General features: G+C 46.2%; 1 pseudogene; it reads right to left on the reverse strand.

Moving 5' to 3' along the window:
- The window catches only part of LOC120060031, a 56801-nt pseudogene extending 40361 nt beyond the window's left edge, over positions 1–16440 (reverse strand).
- Positions 16441–16938: the final 498 nt, after the last annotated feature.

Raw genomic sequence — 16938 nt, forward strand, 5'->3', positions numbered from 1 at the left:
AGGGCCCTGTCGTTCCACCCTGATCCCGCGGCCAAGGTCCGGAACTCCAGCGCGAAATCCTGTGCGCTCCTCCTCTCCTGCCTTAGATGAAATAGTCTCTCACCCGCCGCTCGGCCGTCTGTGGGGTGGTCGAACACGGCACGAAAACGACGGGTAAACTCCGGGTAGTACTCCTTCGCGGAGTCCGGGCCATTCCAGACTGCGTTGGCCCACTCCAGAGCACGACCCGTTAGGCAGGAGACGAGGACACTCACCCTCTCCGCTCCCGAGGGAGTGGGGCGAACAGTGGCCAGGTATAGCTCCAGTTGGAGTAAAAACCCCTGACAACCTGCCGCTGTTCCATCATAATCCCTCGGGAGCGTAAGACGGAGCGCGCTGGAGCCGGGGGATGGAGAATCCTGGGGAGGGGGAGCCGAAGGTGGAGAGAGGAGCCCACTCCTCTCCCATCGCTCCATTCTCTCCATCATTTGGTCCATGGCGGATCCGATCCGATGGAGGACGGTGGTGTGGTGGAGAACCCGTTCCTCCATCGATGGGAGAGGGTTAGCTGCTGCTCCTGCTGACTCCATGTAGGTGCGGGATTCTGTAACGCTCTAGGTGTCGGGGTGTAGTGGAATCAGACGCAGGAACAGCAGAGCTTCAATACGTTGAGTTTAATTCCCAACCCGTAAACCAAAAATGTCCAAACCGGACTACTGGGTGTCAAATAAACACCTGTCTTCAAACATGAAGACAAAACCAGTACACAAACAAGAACCACTCCCGAAATCCAAAGAAACAGACGAACAATCCCGCACAAAGAAGCAGACAGGCTGGCTGACTAATAAAGCCACCCTGATTGCCAATTCCCTCAAACCAGGTGATACACATAAACACATAAGGAGGGGGAGGAAAAAGAGTCAGTAGCAGCTAGTAGGCCGGTGACGACGACCGCCGAGCGCCACCCGAACGGGAAGGAGAGCCTGCCTCGGTTGAAGTCGTGACACAATGGTAGTAGACCAGTGTCAACATGACTTGAGAAGACATATGACCTGGTATGAAAGACAAAACAAATGGGAAATATTATCAACATTACTTTGCATTTTTCACTGGCTGTCCCTCAGGCTGTGGCAGGAGGACACATATTTGGCTGCCAAAACTGCACATTTTGGCTTTTCACCCAATAAATATTTGATTTTTTCTTCATCTTTTATAGTTTCAAATTCTTTGTATTGAGTTATAATTTTGGGAAAGAAATATGCTCTTAGGTCTGAGTATTTGTCACAGTGTAGTAGGAAATGCACCTCTGTCTCTACCTCTCCCCTGGAGCAGAGTGAGCACAGCCTGTCCTCTCTGGGCAGCCAGGTTTGTCTGTGACGACCGGTCTCTATAGCCAGACTGTGCTCACTGAGTCTGTACCTAGTCAATGTTTTCCTCAGTTTTCTATCAGTCACAGTGGTCAGATAGTCTGCCACCATGTACTGTCTGTTTAGAGCCAAATAGCATTGAAGTTTACTTTGATTTTTTGTGGTGTCTTTCCAATAGGTTATATATTTTTCTTTTTGTTTTGTGATGATTTGGTTGGGCCAGATTTTCTGAGGGCTGTCCCGAGGCTCTATGGGGTTGGTTTGGGTTGGTGAACTGAGCCTCAGAACCAGCTGGCTGAGGGGACTCTTCTCTGGTTTCATCTCTTGACATTGTAGAGCTGTGTGATGGAATGTTTTAGGGTCACTTGTTTTTAGATGGTTGTAAAATTTGATGGCTCTTTTTTCTATTCGAATGAGGAGGGGGTATTGGCCCAATTCTGCCCTACATGCGTTATTTGGAGTTTTTCTTTGTACTTGCAATACAGTCTTGCAAAACTCTGCATGCAATATTTCAGTTGGATGTTTGTCCCATTTAGTAAATTCATTATTAGAGAGTGGACCCCATACTTCACTGCCATATAGAGCAATTGGTTCTATAACTGATTGAAAAATGTTGAGCCAGATTCTAATTGGAATTTCAATTTTGATGTTCCTTTTAATGGCATAGAATGCTCTTCTTGCTTTGTCTCTCAGCTCATTCACAGCCATGTGAAAGCTACCTGTGTTGCTGATATATAGTCCTAGATATGTGTAGTTTTTGGTGTGTTCTAATAGAACTGTGTCCAAATAGAATTTATATTTGTCATCCTTATTTCCCGACCTTTTTTGGAATATCATTATATTTGTTTTTTTTAGGTTAACGGTCAGAGCCCAGGTCTGACAGAACCTGTGAAGACGATCTAGGTGCTGCTGTAACCCCTCTTTAGTGGGAGACAGCAGCACCAGGTCATCTGCGTACAGCAGACACTTGATTTCAGTGTTGTGTAGGGTGATACCAGGTGCTGCCGATTCTTCTAATGTTTTTGCCAATTCATTAATGTAGATATTAAATAATGTTGGACTTATTGGGCAGCCCTGTTTCACTCCCCGCCCCTGAGAGAAGAAGTCTGTTTGCTTGTTGCCAATTTTAACCGCACATTTGTTTTTAGTGTACATTGATTTAATAAAATCATATGTTTTCCCTCCAATACCACTTTCTATTAGTTTATAAAAAAGACCTTTGTGCCAAATTGAATCAAATGCTTTCTTGAAATCTACAAAACACGAGTAGATTTTGCCTTTGTTTTGGTTAACTTGTTTATCAATTAGAGTGTGGAGGGTGTAAATGTGGTCTGTTGTACGATAATTTTTTAGAAATCCAATCTGGCTTCTGCTCAGGACGTTGTGTTCGTCAAGGAAATGATGTAGTCTGCTATTTATAATACTGCAGAGAATTTTCCCCAAGTTGCTGTTAACGCAAATTCCTCTGTAATTATTTGGGTCAAATTTGTCTCCATTTTTATAGATTGGTGTGATCAATCCCTGGTTCCAAATATCGGGGAAAATACCTGCAGTGAGGATAATGTTGAAGAGTTTGAGTATAGCCAATTTGAATTTGTGGTCTGTATATTTGATCATTTCATTTAAAATACCATCAGCACCACAGGCCTTTTTGGGCTGGAGATTGCATAGTTTTTCCAATAATTCTTCTTCTGTAATTGGGGTATCCACAGGATTCTGATAGTCTTTGACTGCTAATTCAAGGATTTGTAATTTTTCTTGTATATCTTTTTGTTCTGGGCTCTTTGTTATATTGCTGTAGAGGTTTGCAAAGTGATTTCTCCACATATCCCCATTTTGGATAGCCAATTCCTCATGATGAGGTTTGTTTAATTTATTCCAATTCTCCCAGAAGTGGTTTGATTCTATGGATTCTTCAATTCCATCCAGCTGATTTCTAATGTGCTGTTCCTTTTTTGTTCTTAGGGTGCGTTTGTATTGCTTCAGTGTTTCCCCATATTGAAGGCGTATATTTTTGTTGTCTGGTTCTCTGTGTTTTTGATTAGATATATTTCTCAATGACTTTCTTAGATTTTTGCAATCATTATCAAACCATTTTTCATTATCTGTTATTTTTGGTTTGCTCTTATGCTTCTTTGGATTAGCCAAGGAGGCTAATTTGTCAAATATAAAGTTTATGTTCCTAACGGCCAAATTTACACCTTCATTGCTGAAGGAGAATGTTAAGGCTAAAAAGTTGTCCAGGAGAGATTGTATTTTTTGGCTACTAATTGCTTTTTGGTAGATGTCTGTACTGTTTGCACTCCATCTATAGGCCTGTTTAGTACCATGTAATTTATTGGGCCGTGATGCTTCATGGTGGGGTTCTGCTCTTCTCAGATACACTGTGATTTTACTGTGGTCTGAGAGAGGTGTTAGTGGGCTGACTGTGAAGGCTCTGAGAGACTCTGGGTTTAGGTCGGTGAGGAAGTAGTCTACAGTGCTGCTGCCAAGGGATGAGCTGTAGGTGTACCTACCAAAAGAGTCTCCTCTCAGCCTGCCATTGACTATGTACAGACCCAGTGTTCGACAGAGCCTCAGGAGCTGTACTCCGTGTTTGTTTTTCACTTTGTCATAGTTGTTTCTGTGGGGGTATGTGGGGAGGGAAAGGTTATTGCTTCCTGGTAGGTGTTTATCCCCATGACTGTTAATAGTGTCTTGTTCTTCTGCTATTCTAGCATTCAGGTCTCCACAGACCAGTACGTTGCCTTGGGCCTGAAAGTGACTAATCTCTCCCTCTAGAATGGAGAAGCTCTCTTCATTGAAGTAGGGTGACTCTGAGGGGGGAATGTATGTGGCACAGAGGAAGACATTTTTATCTGTCAAGATAGCCTCCTTGTTGATTTTTAACCAGATAAAGAATTCTCCTGTTTTGATCAATTCGATTGAATTAATTAGTTCAGATTTATACCATATTAACATTCCCCCTGAGTCTCTGCCCTGTTTGATTCCTTTTAATTTAGTGGATGGTATGATTATCTCCCTATAACCTAGTGGACAGCCAGTGGAAACATCACCTCTGCACCATGTTTCCTGTAGTACTACAATATCAACATCATCAATTTCTTTCAGGAAGTCTGGGTTTCTGCTCTTTAGCCCAAAAGCAGAGGACTTCAATCCTTGTATGTTCCAACATGCAACGTAAAAAGACTTCATAACTTTTTTTTATTTTTCTTTTCTTTACCTTTCAAAATGAGACAAACACTCACAATCCAAGAAGAACCATTAAAACAGGATTTTTCAATTAAAGTAAACTCTTATTTTGCAAATGTGATTTGTTTATCATTTAAGATAGAATTTGTGTCATGCCACTTGGGTGGATGTAGTGTGAGGATGGTGGTGTTCTTGTGCTCATCTTACCATGACCCTCGGCCCATCACATGTGAGCATAGTAGACTCAGCATTTGTTTAATGTCACTCATTTGGTTGGTGGGGGCTGGGCCAGTTGCTCCTCTCACAGCCTGTGCGTAGCTCTGCCTGCTGGGCTGTGGCTCCTTCAGGTGTGGATCTGCGGTGGGGGGCAGGGGGGTGGGAGGCCTCGTCTGGGTGGCTCTGAAGCTGGGCTGGGGTGGTCTGTGCTGCGCTGGCTGTGGTGGGCATTGAGGTTGGTGGTGCTGTGGTCGTGGCTGGGGGGTCCAGGGTGCTGGTCCGGGATGTTGTCTCGGTGATCTCGGCAGGGTGGAGATTGCTCCGCTGTTCCTGGGTGGAGAGGTCGGGCTGCGGTTTAAAGCGACGTCCTTGAGAGTCTTGGCAAGGATGGGGACTGTCTCCCTGTACAGGTGAACATGGTCATAGAGACAGTCCAGATCGAGGGTGGGATGGTGGGCCAGGTGTACATTGGGTCGCAGGGCACAGTCCCGGGATAGGCTGGCGTTTATTCTTTGGATTGTGGCAGGGTGGAAGTCCCTCCTCTGTAGAAGGGTTGACACTATGATTCTTGAGTTGGGGAAGATTGCGGAGGCCTTCTCAATCACTCCCCGTAGTGAAGTCGCCACCCTCTCCTGCTGAGCACGCAGGTCGTTGCTTCCGGTATGTATGATTATGTGGCTTGGCGACCCGAGATGGGCCTTATCAAGCAGCTCCATGGCACTCTGCGTTGTTGGGCACCACACCTTTCTCGTTTTGTGTCTAGGGAAAAGTTTCTTCTCCTGGACATACTTCCCATTTGAGTCCATTAACAGGACGATGTCAGCCAGTGTTTCTTCTGGACTGGGGGGGGGGCAGAGTGGGGGCTGGTGGGTGTTGGAGCTGGGGTGTGGCTGGTCTGTGTCGGTGCCACTGTCAGTGGGAGGCTGTTCTGTGGGTTGGGGAGGAGGGGTGCAGCAGCCAGGGTTGGGGAAGTCTGGCTGGTTGAGCTGGGCTCCTCTGCTGTGTGAGGGCAGGTCATAGGGTGGTGATCTATCTGCTCCTGCAGCCTGTCCTCTGCTCTCTTTCTCTCCTGCAGCTCCTCTCTTAGTGTGGTCAGCTCCTTATTGCTGCTCTGCCTGTCTTTTTGGAGCTCTCTCACCTCCTGTGTTAGATCAGCCAGCTCTCTCTTGAGTCCGTCTCTCTCTTGCTGAACCTCTTTCAGCTGTGTTGCAAGGCTGCTGTCCTGCTCTGTCCTCATCTTGGTTAGGAGCTCCTCTAAGGTGTGGTTGTCTGGTTTCTGCTTGCTCACGCTCTCCCTGAGCAGGACCACCTCCCCCTCCAGTTTGGTGAACTCATCCCTCATGGCAGCCATGGTGGTGAGGAGGGCCTGAGCCTGCTCTGCACTGAGGGGGTCGCTCTCCTCCTGGGGCGTGTCCTCCACTATGGTGGGAAGAGAGGTGCTGGATGTGCCTTTTTGGGTGGGGAGGGTAGGGGTGAGGGTGGTGCTGGGGGAGTTTGTCTTGTGGGAGGGCATGTCACTGGTGGTGTTCTTCTCTCTCTCCGCTCTTTCCTTAATGGTCTGAAAGTCTGTTTCAAACAGCCTGGTGTTACCTTGCACCATGACAGTCCCAGTCTTGTAGAGGTTGATTGTTATCATGGTGCTGTCAGGGTCGTCTGTCTCTTTGATTTTCAGCTTCCACCCATTACAGATTCCCTCTTTCTTTATGGATGGGTAGTGAGAGCAGACTGCTGAGCGCCATGCATTTGGCTGGTCAGTGAGAAAGATGAGATTACTCACGTCACCGTTTTTGTAGAGGTCTGCAAAAAGGGTTTCTGGCCTCTCCTCTAGTAGTTTCTGTTTGAAAGCTTTCCTCATTGTGTCATTTTTGGCCTTTTTTGGGTAGAGAATGGATTCTGCGCTGAGGGGGAGTGGGGACATGGTGTCTGTGCGCTCTGCTACTACCGCTGCTGCTGCGCTGTTCTGCTGCCCCGTTGCCATGGCAACCGATTTGTTCGTCTGCTGTTCGCGCTACTTTAGTTCAAAAAACAGCAAAAAGAGTGAAAAATCCTCACACAAAAAACTGAAGATATGTTTACAGTTAGTCCGTGCTCCTTTTTGGTTTTCTCACTCCGTTTGGTCGTTTGACGTAGTTGTATTAACTGCCCTTGCTAGGTTTGTTCTAGCTCGTTTCTTCTGGCTAGCTTGTTAGTCTGCTGGCTAGGTCTTTGTTGTGTAGCTAGCTAGCTAGAATCAAAACTTCTTAACTTGAGGCGCAAAGTTACTTTTTTTTCTATTCTGAATGAATAGAGTTGTTGTTCATCACTTCTTGTCTGGAATTCTTCTTCGATTAGAGTGTTTATCTCATTCTAAAAACCAAAAAAAATCAAATATATCAGGAGCTCATGTTGAGCATGATTCTCTCTCTCTCTCTCTCTCTCCGTGTGTGTGTTCAACAGATCATGCATAAAACATGGCCCTAGAGGGGCATCTCCTTTGATTTTGGCCAACAGCCCTGAAAGAGATACTCCATGGAGGCTGACTGCCTGCAAGGCTGGATGAGCCAGCTAGAAGATTGATACACGTCAGTCGCCATGGTGACAGGAGACCTGCCCTGCATGCTGATATCCAATCAGATCCCTAGTAGGTAGTAACAGGGTCTTGACAGGGCTCTGTTGACATGTGGACAGGTGTCTTACTATGACGTTGTCACTCCACATACAATATATATAGTCACAAGACTCATTGGGAAAATGGGCAAAATCTCAGGAACAACTATTTATGAATCCTGATCACTTCTGTGTCCCTCTGTGCGCTTGGTATGCTACTGTAGAGATGCAGCTGTGGGCTCAGGTGGATTAGAGGTCACATTTTTTTTATTTTTTATTTTTTTATTTAACCTTTATTTAACCAGGTAGGCAAATTGAGAACACGTTCTCATTTACAATTGCGACCTGGCCAAGATAAAGCAAAGCAGTTCGACACATACAACAACACATAGTTACACATGGAGTAAAAACAAACATATAGTCAATAATACAGTGAAAAAAAATAAGTCTATATACAATGTGAGCAAGTGAGGTGAGATAAGGGAGGTGAAGGCAAACAGATATATGTATAAATAAATAAAAATATAAAAAGGCCATGGAGGCGAAGTGAGTACAACACAGCAAGTAAAATAAAAACTAAAAAAACACTGGAATGGTTGGTTTGCATTGGAAGAAAGTGCAAAGTAGAGACAGAAATAATGGGGTGCAAAGGAGCAAAATAAATTAATAAATAAATACAGTAGGTAAAGAGGTAGTTGTTTGGGCTAAATTGTAGATGGGTTATGTACAGGTGCAGTAATCTATGAGCTGCTCTGACAGCTGGTGCTTAAAGCTAGTGAGGGAGATAGGTGTTTCCAGTTTCAGAGATTTTTGTAGTTCGTTCCAGTCATTGGCAGCAGAGAACTGGAAGGAGAGGCGTCCAAAGGAAGAATTGGTTTTGGGGGTGACTAGAGAGATATACCTGCTGGAGCGCGTGCTACAGGTAGGTGCTGCTATGGTGACCAGCGAGCTGAGATAAGGGGGGACTTTACCTAGCAGGGTCTTGTAGATGACCTGGAACCAGTGGGTTTGGCGACGAGTATGAAGCGAGGGCCAGCCAACGAGAGTGTACAGGTCGCAGTGGTGGGTAGTATATGGGGCTTTGGTGACAAAACGGATGGCACTGTGATAGACTGCATCCAATTTATTGAGTAGGGTTTTGGAGGCTATTTTGTAAATGACATCACCGAAGTCGAGGATTGGTAGGATGGTCAGTTTTACAAGGGTATGTTTGGCAGCATGAGTAAAGGATGCTTTGTTGCGGAATAGGAAGCCAATTCTAGATTTGACTTTGGATTGGAGATGTTTGATGTGGGTCTGGAAGGAGAGTTTACAGTCTAACCAGACACCTAGGTATTTGTAGTTGTCCACATATTCTAAGTCAGAGCCGTCCAAAGTAGTGATGTTGGACAGGCGGGCAGGAGCAGGCAGCGATCGGTTGAAGAGCATGCATTTGGTTTTACTTGTATTTAAGAGCAGTTGGAGGCCACGGAAGGAGAGTTGTATGGCATTGAAGCTCGCCTGGAGGGTTGTTAACACAGTGTCAAAAGAAGGGCCAGAAGTATACAGAATAGTGTCGTCTGCGTAGAGGTGGATCAGAGAATCACCAGCAGCAAGAGCGACATCATTGATGTAAACAGAGAACAGAGTCGGTCCAAGAATTGAACCCTGTGGCACCCCCATAGAGACTGCCAGAGGCCCGGACAACAGACCCTCCGATTTGACACACTGAACTCTATCAGAGAAGTAGTTGGTGAACCAGGCGAGGCAATCATTAGAGAAACCAAGGCTGTCGAGTCTGCCAATGAGGATGTGGTGATTGACAGAGTCAAAAGCCTTGGCCAGGTCAATGAATACGGCTGCACAGTATTGTTTCCTATCGATGGCGGTTACGATATCGTTTATGACCTTGAGCGTGGCTGAGGTGCACCCATGACCAGCTCTGAAACCAGATTGCATAGCGGAGAAGGTGTGGTGTGATTCGAAATGGTCGGTAATCTGTTTGTTGACTTGGCTTTCGAAGACCTTAGAAAGGCAGGGTAGGATAGATATAGGTCTGTAGCAGTTAGGGTCAAGGGTGTCCCCCCCTTTGAAGAGGGGGATAACCGCAGCTGCTTTCCAATCTTTGGGGATCTCAGACGACACGAAAGAGAGGTTGAAGAGGCTAGTAATAGGGGTGGCAACAATTTCAGCAGATAGTTTTAGAAAGAAAGGGTCCAAATTATCTAGCCCGGCTGATTTGTAAGGGTCCAGATTTTGCAGCTCATTAAGAACATCAGCTGACTGTATTTGGGAGAAAGAGAAATGGGGAAGGCTTGGGCGAGTAGCAGAGGGGAGGGCAGTGCTGTTGTCCGGGGTAGGGGTAGCCAGGTGGAAAGCATGGCCAGCCGTAGAAAAATGCTTATTGAAATTCTCAATTATAGTGGATTTGTCGGTGGTGACAGTGTTTCCTATCTTCAGAGCGGTTGGAAGCTGGGAGGAGGTGTTCTTATTCTCCATGGACTTTACGGTGTCCCAGAACTTTTTTGAATTTGTGTTGCAGGAAGCAAATTTCTGCTTGAAAAAGCTAGCCTTGGCTGTTCTAACTGCCTGTGTATATTGGTTTCTGGCTTCCCTGAAAAGTTGCATATCACGGGGGCTGTTCGATGCTAATGCAGAACGCCATAGGATGTTTTTCTGTTGGTTAAGGGCAGTCAGGTCAGGAGAGAACCAAGGGCTATATCTGTTCCTGGTTCTAAATTTCTTGAATGGGGCATGCTTATTCAAGATGGTGAGGAAGGCATTTTTAAAAAATGACCAGGCATCCTCTACTGACGGGATGAGATCAATATCCTTCCAGGATACCCCGGCCAGGTCGATTAGGAAGGCCTGCTCGCTGAAGTGTTTCAGGGAGCGTTTGACAGTGATGAGTGGAGGTCGTTTGACCGCTGACCCATTACGGATGCAGGCAATGAGGCAGTGATCGCTGAGATCTTGGTTGAAAACAGCAGAGGTGTATTTGGAGGGCAAGTTTGTTAGGATGATATCTATGAGGGTACCCGTGTTTACGGAATTGGGGTGGTACCTGGTAGGTTCATTGATAATTTGTGTGACATTAGGACTGTGGCAGTCATGAAATTCTGTCAGCCGGTGATTGTCAAGCAAATAACTGTCGGTCTCACGGTAATTGAGTGTTAATTAACATAAACACATTTAGCAAGTCCTTGCTTCCACACTGATGCAGACATTTGAACATCTACATGTTATAAAGTCTAATAAATCCATATAATATAGCCTACATCTTCACAATAAATTGATTATTTATTTTAGAAAGGTCTAAAGAAGCAGTTAGGTCCTGATGTGGCTATGGCAAATGGCTGTGGGCTACACTAGCTCATTTAGCAGACAAGATTTGCTTATAATTCTGTGGCATTATTTTATAGTATGAAGAATGACAGATATAGGGAAGATAATCAAGGAGGTGATGTAGTCCAGGTGAGTGTCATGAGGCGCTGGTGTGTGAGACGATGCTGACAGGTGTGTGGGATAATCAGCAGCCTGATGACCTAGAGGCCGGAGAGGGAGTATAGATGACACTTTAGTTGTTCTAAAAATGTTGGGCTATATGTTTTGACTTTTAATACATTGTAAGGCTGCATGATGAGACTCTAATGATGATTTGAAAAAAGTTGCTTGAGCTCTGCTTTGTTTCCTGCGCAGGCTGTACACACTCCAATATCCATGCCTTTTGTGGCCCGGAGTGCTGCGTTGTGCCCTTCTCCTTGAGTGCTGTGCAATCTGAAGCGCCTCTCACTCACATGGCTCTCTGTCACCTGATCTGGTCTTTCTCACAGGCTACAAGTGAAGACAGACACATCGGTTACCCAACTGCGCGCGTTCTTATCCAATTCTGAGGTGCATATTGAAGATATTGGAAGAACTGTCCACATTTACTTTTCGTAAGCCAACAAGATGAGTAGGCCTAACGAACAGCAAAAGCACTAGTCTATGTCAATTTACTATCCCCCATAGTACAAAAGTCGACCTATTCTATTCTCTGTGAGAAATCAATATTCCAAACATAGTCTGGGACAGTTGTGAGGTGCAGTAAATCCCAAATTAATACAACCACTAGCATAAAAAAAAGCTGAAGCAACAGATCAGAATGTTTAGTTTAAAATGATGATAAACTATTAGGCAATTTTTTCACATTATAAGCACAGCAATGCGCACATGTCAGTAAGCTATGAGCATGTTCCATTAGCGGGAAAACACCATTATTAAAAGTGACCACCAATGCGATTATGCATGTAATGCTTTTATTATAAAGGTGCATTTTTATGGTGAAAATGATCTTCCCCAAACTTGAAACTCGGGAAAATGTAAATGTGCTTATGTATGCCAGTTAGGATCTAAACCCCTTGTAAAGTGGATTCATGTGCTTAATTTTAAGAAGTTATTTGGCCACTTTAGTTGTAATACAAACCTTATCGAAACACATAGGCATACGAGCTAGGCTACATGAGGTATGCTTCTATGATTTTAAAAAGTCGCAAAAAAGGCAGTTTCTTATGCTGGACATCATAGTATATAACTGATAGTATATAATTCGATAGTATATACACTCTGATAGTATATACACTCGATCCCTCCGATGTCAACAACTACAGACCAGTATCCCTTCTTTCTTTTCTCTCCAAAACTCTTGAACGTGCCGTCCTTGGCCAGCTCTCCTGCTATCTCTCTCAGAATGACCTTCTCGATCCAAATCAGTCAGGTTTCAAGACTAGTCATTCAACTGAGACTGCTCTTCTCTGTGTCACGGAGGCGCTCCGCACTGCTAAAGCTAACTCTCTCTCCTCTGCTCTCATCCTTCTAGACCTATCGGCTGCCTTTGATACTGTGAACCATCAGATCCTCCTCTCCACCCTCTCCGAGTTGGGCATCTCCGGCGCGGCCCACGCTTGGATTGCGTCCTACCTGACAGGTCGCTCCTACCAGGTGGCGTGGCGAGAATCTGTCTCCGCACCACGTGCTCTTACCACTGGTGTCCCCCAGGGCTCTGTTCTAGGCCCTCTCCTATTCTCGCTATACACCAAGTCACTTGGCTCTGTCATATCCTCACATGGTCTCTCCTATCATTGCTATGCAGACGACACACAATTAATCTTCTCCTTTCCCCCTTCTGATAACCAGGTGGCGAATCGCATCTCTGCATGTCTGGCAGACATATCAGTGTGGATGACGGATCACCACCTCAAGCTGAACCTCGGCAAGACGGAGCTGCTCTTCCTCCCGGGGAAGGACTGCCCGTTCCATGATCTCGCCATCACGGTTGACAACTCCATTGTGTCCTCCTCCCAGAGTGCTAAGAACCTTGGCATGATCCTGGACAACACCCTGTCGGTCTCAACTAACATCAAGGCGGTGACCCGTTCCTGTAGGTTCATGCTCTACAACATTCGCAGAGTACGACCCTGCCTCACACAGGAAGCGGCGCAGGTCCTAATCCAGGCACTTGTCATCTCCCGTCTGGATTACTGCAACTCACTGTTGGCTGGGCTCCCTGCCTGTGCCATTAAACCCCTACAACTCATCCAGAACGCCGCAGCCCGTCTGGTGTTCAACCTTCCCAAGTGCTCTCACGTCACCCCGCTCCTCCGCTCTCTCCACTGGCTTCCAGTTGAAGCTCGCATCCGCTACAAGACCATGGTGCTTGCCTACGGAGCTGTGAGGGGAACGGCACCTCCGTACCTTCAGGCTCTGATCAGGCCCTACACCCAAACAAGGGCACTGCGTTCATCCACCTCTGGCCTGCTCGCCTCCCTACCTCTGAGGAAGTACAGTTCCCGCTCAGCCCAGTCAAAACTGTTCGCTGCTCTGGCACCCCAATGGTGGAACAAACTCCCTCACGATGCCAGGTCAGCGGAGTCAATCACCACCTTCCGGAGACACCTGAAACCCCACCTCTTTAAGGAATACCTAGGATAGGATAAAGTAATCCTTCTAACCCCCCCCCCCCCCCCCCCCCCTTAAAAGATTTAGATGCACTATTGTAAAGTGGTTGTTCCACTGGATATCATAAGGTGAATGCACCAATTTGTAAGTCGCTCTGGATAAGAGCGTCTGCTAAATGACTTAAATGTAAATGTAAATAATTCACAAGTGATAGGCTAATATTGTCACCCATCAGACTATTCTTGATTTAATCTTGTCTTTACATATACTAAATAATATATGTGAAATTTGTTTTGATTAAAATGGACCATTATCATGCACCTGTATTGAAACAGGGGCAGCAGGAAAAAAATACATGTCGTCTATGCACTTAAGTAGCGAATGGAGGAAGCTTTTCCCCGGGGTTTATTTTCATGCCAGCCAGGTAGGCTATACTCCTGTTGTAAATACAAGCAATGTGCTTAATATTAGGAAAGTTGATAAATAAATATAGTAGGCCTAGCCTATAGAAAGCTGATGGGATCCTCCTCTTTTTAGTAGAGGCCATAACTCTGTTTTCTCGCTCAATTGCATAGCCTATAGAAATGTTGCGCAACATGAGCTCATGGGCTCTCGTTAAGTGTTTGATTCGATTTTCAATTACATTTGCATCGATGTCAGAGTGATTAGAGGGACAATAGAGTGCCGAGTACCAGGCAGTTAGCAAGTTTGGAATGGCTTCTAATGAAGATCAGCAGCATCAGAGCTTGGAGAAGCTTAATTACCGCAACTAAACGGTCACGTGGAATTTGACTCCATTCATGACTCATGACCGCCGGTGTGGCGATAATATGATCACCGCAACAGCCCTAGGTCACATTCATATTTTCTGAAAGGGAAGCCTTGTCATAAATCCACCTCTCTTTCTAAGGACATTTGCTGTTCTGGTTGACAGACAGAGACAGATACCTTCTCAACCCTGAGAGCCGAGGGCCGCAGCCATCCACCAGAACCAGGTTCATATTCCTATTCACATTCTAAGAATATGGCCTTGCCTTTTTGAGTGACTGACAGACATTTCTGAGCTACTATCAATGACTAATTATGATGCATTCTCAATGGGCATGGGGGAATGAAATGGCTACAGTGGCCCTGGGCTATACGACACATACTCCTATTCCATTCCCTCCTTTTCCCTCTCTTAGTTAGACCAGGCACATTATTTACACTTCTGTTAGTTTGGGAGAAAGGAAGGAGCGCTTAATGTGTGTTTTTAATGACAGTACAAAATCTGTCCCAAGACAAATTCATCATGGGAGAATCTTTCAATTACTGTAGGCTACGTCTCAGAGGGATAAAATACCAAATTGGATCTCACTGAAAACACACATCTTATAAGGGCACAGGGCGAGACCCAGATGCAGACACGGGAGGCAGATGGTTCGAGTCTCTGATATTTATTAGTTGCCAAGGAGCAGGCAAGAGAATGGTCGTGGACAGGCTAAAAGATCATAACAAGGTCAGAGTCCAGGAGGTACAGAGTGGCAGGCATGCTCGAGGTCAGGGCAGGCAGTAAGGTCAGGCAGGCGGGTTCAGAGTCAGGGCAGGCAAGGTTCAAAACCGGGAGGACTAGCAAAAGAGAGAATAGAAAAAGCAGGGGCACGGGAAAAACACGCTAGTTGAGTTGACAAGACAAGACGAACTGGCACAAAGAGACAGGGATAAATACACCGGGGAAAATAAGCGACACCTGGAGGGGGTGGAGACAATCACGAGGACAGGTGAAACAGATCAGGGGGTAACACATCTTCAGTTGACTGCTCCATGTCCAACTTTGCAAAGTATGTAATCTAATCATTAATAATTATGTTTATCACCATGGTAATAAAACATTTTCAAGGCAGCAGCGGAGGCTACAGTTCTATTTCCATAACACATGAATGAGATTTGACGTGGTAATGGTAATGATAAGTGCCATTTGTGTGGGTGAAAATGTGGAGGTTTGAAAATAACAGCCAAAGTCCCAAGGTGCAAGTCTAACTCTATTACCGTACCTCTCACTGTTGCTATGGCACCACACCTGAAAAAAAGTCCAGCTCTGTCATTCATCCATCCATCCACCCACCCAAACCTCTCCTCTCAATCCCCACTCTACTTCATCATCAAGTATGCTCAGGGAGGGGAGGTCAAGGAGGTCAAAGGTCAGAGAGAGAGAGCGAGAGGGGAAGGTTGTTGTGACCCAAATGGCACGCTATTCCCTATTTATTGCCCTACTTTTGATCATGGCTTGTACTGGTCAAACGTAGTGCACTATATAGGGAATAGGGTGGCATTTGGGCCACAGGCGAACTCTGCTACTTTGCTCAGGCCATTAAACCAGAACCATTTACCTCATTCCCTTATTCTCCCAGTGTTTTAATGGTGGAGCCAAGAGCACATGGGCTGAGGTGAACTCCTGTCCTCTTCTACTCACCTGGGGCTGCCATTAAATCAGGTTCTCCAGCCAGAGCTCTCCACCACCACAGCCAGTTCGAGCAATGCTGTAATATTGCACTTAACGAGTTCGTTTTTGAATCAATACTCCTTATATCTGCTAAAGAAGTAGCACATACAGTATACTGTACCTGTACAGTATACTGTCTACATCACAGGTGGCCAGTGGCACTTTAATTGGGGAGGATGGGCTCATAGTAATGGCTGGAACGGAATAAATATATTGGTATCAAACATATCCAAGTCATGGTTACCATGTGGTTGATACCGTTCCACTCACTCCATTCCAGCCATTATTATGAGCCTTCCTCCCCTCAGCAGCCTCCTATGGTCTACATATCTACTATACATGTGCGTATGAGACCTAGAATTGAGGGAGTGTATTGTCTGTGCTGTGGAAGTGTGTGGATTTGCAGTGTGTACATTACTTTTTTGCTTTTTCCCCAGTTTCCCTGACAACAGGCAAGTGCACAGATAGGGGTTCTGCCTGTGCCGAGCACATAACCCTTTTCCCTCCTTTTGTTTAGCCTACAATTTTTGTCTTAGTTCTTCTGAAACTGCCCGCAAGTTGTCGTGATATTATCAAGTTCGTCACCCTCCACCCCATCAGTTGGTTGCGCCTGTTGGTCTGCCCTGTACAGAGCTCACGCGTGCCTCGGTCATGCCTGTTTCCCAGTCTGCCCTGTACAGAGCTCACACGTGCCTCGGTCATGCCTGTTTCCCAGTCTGCCCTGTACAGAGCTCACGCGTGCCTCGGTCATGCCTGTTTCCCAGTCTGCCCTGTACAGAGCTCACGCGTGCCTCGGTCATGCCTGTTTCCCAGTCTGCCCTGTACAGAGCTCACACGTGCCTCGGTCATGCCTGTTTCCCAGTCTGCCCTGTACAGAGCTCACGCGTGCCTCGGTCATGCCTGTTTCCCAGTCTGCCCTGTACAGAGCTCACGCGTGCCTCGGTCATGCCTGTTTCCCAGTCTGCCCTGTACAGAGCTCACGCGTGCCTCGGTCATGCCTGTTTCCCAGTCTGCCCTGTACAGAGCTCACGCGTGCCTCGGTCATGCCTGTTTCCCAGTCTGCCCTGTACAGAGCTCACACGTGCCTCGGTCATGCCTGTTTCCCAGTCTGCCCTGTACAGAGCTCACGCGTGCCTCGGTCATGCCTGTTTCCCAGTCTGCCCTGTACGGAGATTGCGCACACCCATATCTAAACATGCG

The sequence above is a fragment of the Salvelinus namaycush genome, chromosome 15 (assembly GCF_016432855.1).
Source record: "Salvelinus namaycush isolate Seneca chromosome 15, SaNama_1.0, whole genome shotgun sequence".
Taxonomy (NCBI): Eukaryota; Metazoa; Chordata; class Actinopteri; order Salmoniformes; family Salmonidae; genus Salvelinus; species Salvelinus namaycush.